We start from the raw sequence: 2,828 nt of genomic DNA, 5'->3' as shown, positions 1-2,828 counted from the left end.
TATATGAAAAATGGATAATTAGAAAAACTGTTATTACAAAACACACCAAATTTAAAAGCAATGGGTGAATTTAAGACTAAATAAGAGCAGTGCAAGATTTAAGTGCAATGTCAGGAGTAGGGTACAAACTATAAATTAAAAAAATGTTATTATAAAATGTTACCTTTTTCAAAATTATATTTTATTCTTGAAAGCGAAATTATAGAAAAGCCTTTTAGTAAATATAAGTCTTCAAAGGTGATTTAAAATGAGATACTGATCAGCAGGAGCAGGAGTTCCTCAGGCAGGTCATTCCACACCCGATAGGCCCGAACAGCAAACGCTCGTGCCCTTTATTCTCTAAAGAGGTGGGAACAGGCGACAGGTTCCCGCCTGAGGATCTCAGGTTGCGCATGCATGGATACATAAATGAATAAATATATTAGCACATAAATACGCCTTTACTAGTTATTCATTTATGGTTGTTATCTATCTATGTAGGGTAAGGTTCTAACTTTACTGTAAAGCATGATTGATTGCCAAAATATTCAAATCAATGTACAATAAAGTATTATTTAAAATACCCTGTTGCTCAAGTGTGACCCAATATGTGGTTTTATATTTGTTATTATTATCATAACTTTATTTAGGTAGTCTCATCCATCAAGTTTTAATGCATTTTTAAGTTCATTCATAATTTAATGCAGTGGACGTGAAAGTTTTCTCATGTTCAGTATTAAGTCACAGGGTATCAAGAATCGGCCAGTCCTGGGAGCAGAATCAAAATTTATTGAGCTACGTATATGTACAGACAAACAAGGAATTTGAGTTTGTTTTTCCTTTTGCATATTTCCCCTGTACTGTCACATAAATAGACAAAACTCTTATGTACACAACTAACATATAAATAAATACAAAAAGCACCAATGACCGACATTAAATAATATAATAAAAAATAAAATATCTATATGAGTCAAGTGTTCTGAGTTGTTAACAAAGCATTTATTTCTGCAACTGCTGTGACCTGATTATTGGGAATGTACACAAGAACCTCCTCTGAAAATATGTGAAAATCTGACAGGTCAATAATGCATACATCTAACAGCACTGTATATCATAAATATTGGTGGCACGGAAAGTTCTAATATGTAATTTAACTTAGTGAGATCGTCTCTTATCTTTCTGTCAGTGGTTATGATTCAGCAAGGTGACTTATGTGTCTGTGTAAATACTGTAGAGCTTGCTTTATTGCACATATCAGATTGAGCTACAAACATCACAATGGGAAAAGTCCAGTGAGCTCAGATTTGAGAGAGTGCACAGTAGATTTACAAACATCAGTAAAGCCCTGTTTCCACCGAGCAGTACGGTTCAGTTCGGTTGCGGTTTTCCCATTTACACTGTGAAAAGTTGTGGATGGTACCAATAGAACCGTTCCGTATCGTCCCCATGTTTGGTCCCCCCTCTGTTGGGGTACCTAGCACACAGATCTGGTACTAAAAGGTGGAGCTGTGAACACTGCAGTCTGATTGGTCAGAGGACGGTCACTCTGCTCAGGGCTGAGTTGTGGCTGGTTTTGAGGCTCATGTAACCACTGTTCATACTGTGGAGAGTTTTATTAGTAAACTGTAACTATAAAATGAAAGGATGTTTTGCTGCCTCTCACAGCAGCTGGAGTCTGAGAAAAAATAACTTCATTCACTGGGCCGACTGCCGGTGACTTTTAGGTGGAACATTAATTTGTACTGTTACTCAATGTGTGAGCTGACGTGAATCAATCAACACACCTTAAATTTCCCATATAACAACTTTGACCATTACTTTAGTTTTTATGACACTTTTAGTAATGAGTGGATCTTCAAGCATTTATTTTAATTTCAACCTGCTTATGTTAACTGTATATATTCTAATCCTCACTCAGAAAAAAAGTGCCGTGATGCACTGTTCTTGTGAGCTACAGCAACACTAAACACCTGAGCTTGCCTGAGAAGGGCTCAACCCGCCGTTTTTAAATAACCCATGGACCCTCATGACCCTTAATAGGTTCAATGGTTAAAGAACGAATTGACAAATGAAAGAAAAACAAACCCTCTGGAGGTAGGTTTTGCAGTATGATGCAACAGAGTTATTTGGCTACAATTACGAGGTGGTTTGGAAGATAAAAATGGTACAGAATCCAAGCCTAAGACTAAAAATATTGTTTTGGTGCCTATTTTTCTACCAGTGGAAATTGTACTTCAAGATGGTGCAAAGAGGAGTGATCAAATATCCAAAACAGAACTCTGGTAGCAATCAAGTTTCTGGCAAAGGCAGCTGACTGAGCTAAAAACTTCTTAAAAGACATTGTTTAAGTGTATATTGCAAAGCAGAAATGTAACAGATTTATGGATACAAGAAATCAATTTCAAATAATAGAAATATAACTTTAATATGCATTCAGTAAATTTATTTATTTATTTATTTTTTTAAATACACACATTAGGGCATTACTTGTCTTCCATTCTGCAGCTGCACATTAACAATCCTCTCTCATTTTTAAAGGGGGGGGGGTGTCAGACAGTGGTAGTTGTTCAGCCGGCGCCCATTGTGGAGGAGGCTCAGTTGGTGGTCGTTGAGCTGGCACCCGTGGTGGTCGTTGATCCAGCAGTTGTAGTAGAGGAGGCTCCAGTTGTGGTCGTTGATCCAGCAGTTGTGGTAGAGGAGGCTCCAGTTGTGGTTGTTGAGCCAGCAGTTGTAGTAGAGGAGGCTCCTGTGGTGGTCGTTGAGCCAGCAGTTGTTGTAGAGGAGGCTCCAGTTGTGGTCGTTGATCCAGCAGTTGTAGTAGAGGAGGCTCCAGTTGTGGTCGTTGA

At 38.0% G+C, this 2,828-nt stretch overlaps 1 protein-coding gene across 1 annotated transcript in view; it reads right to left on the bottom strand.

Moving 5' to 3' along the window:
• fer1l6 (fer-1 like family member 6) overlaps positions 1-2,828 on the bottom strand; it is a 65,549-nt gene that overhangs the window by 1,693 nt on the left and 61,028 nt on the right. The gene's annotated exons all lie outside the window — the stretch shown is intronic.

The sequence above is a fragment of the Epinephelus moara genome, chromosome 7, assembly GCF_006386435.1.
Source record: "Epinephelus moara isolate mb chromosome 7, YSFRI_EMoa_1.0, whole genome shotgun sequence".
Classification (NCBI taxonomy): domain Eukaryota; kingdom Metazoa; phylum Chordata; class Actinopteri; order Perciformes; family Serranidae; genus Epinephelus; species Epinephelus moara.
Note: the sequence above shows the minus strand (reverse complement) of the source record. Positions and strands in the feature narration are given on the sequence as shown.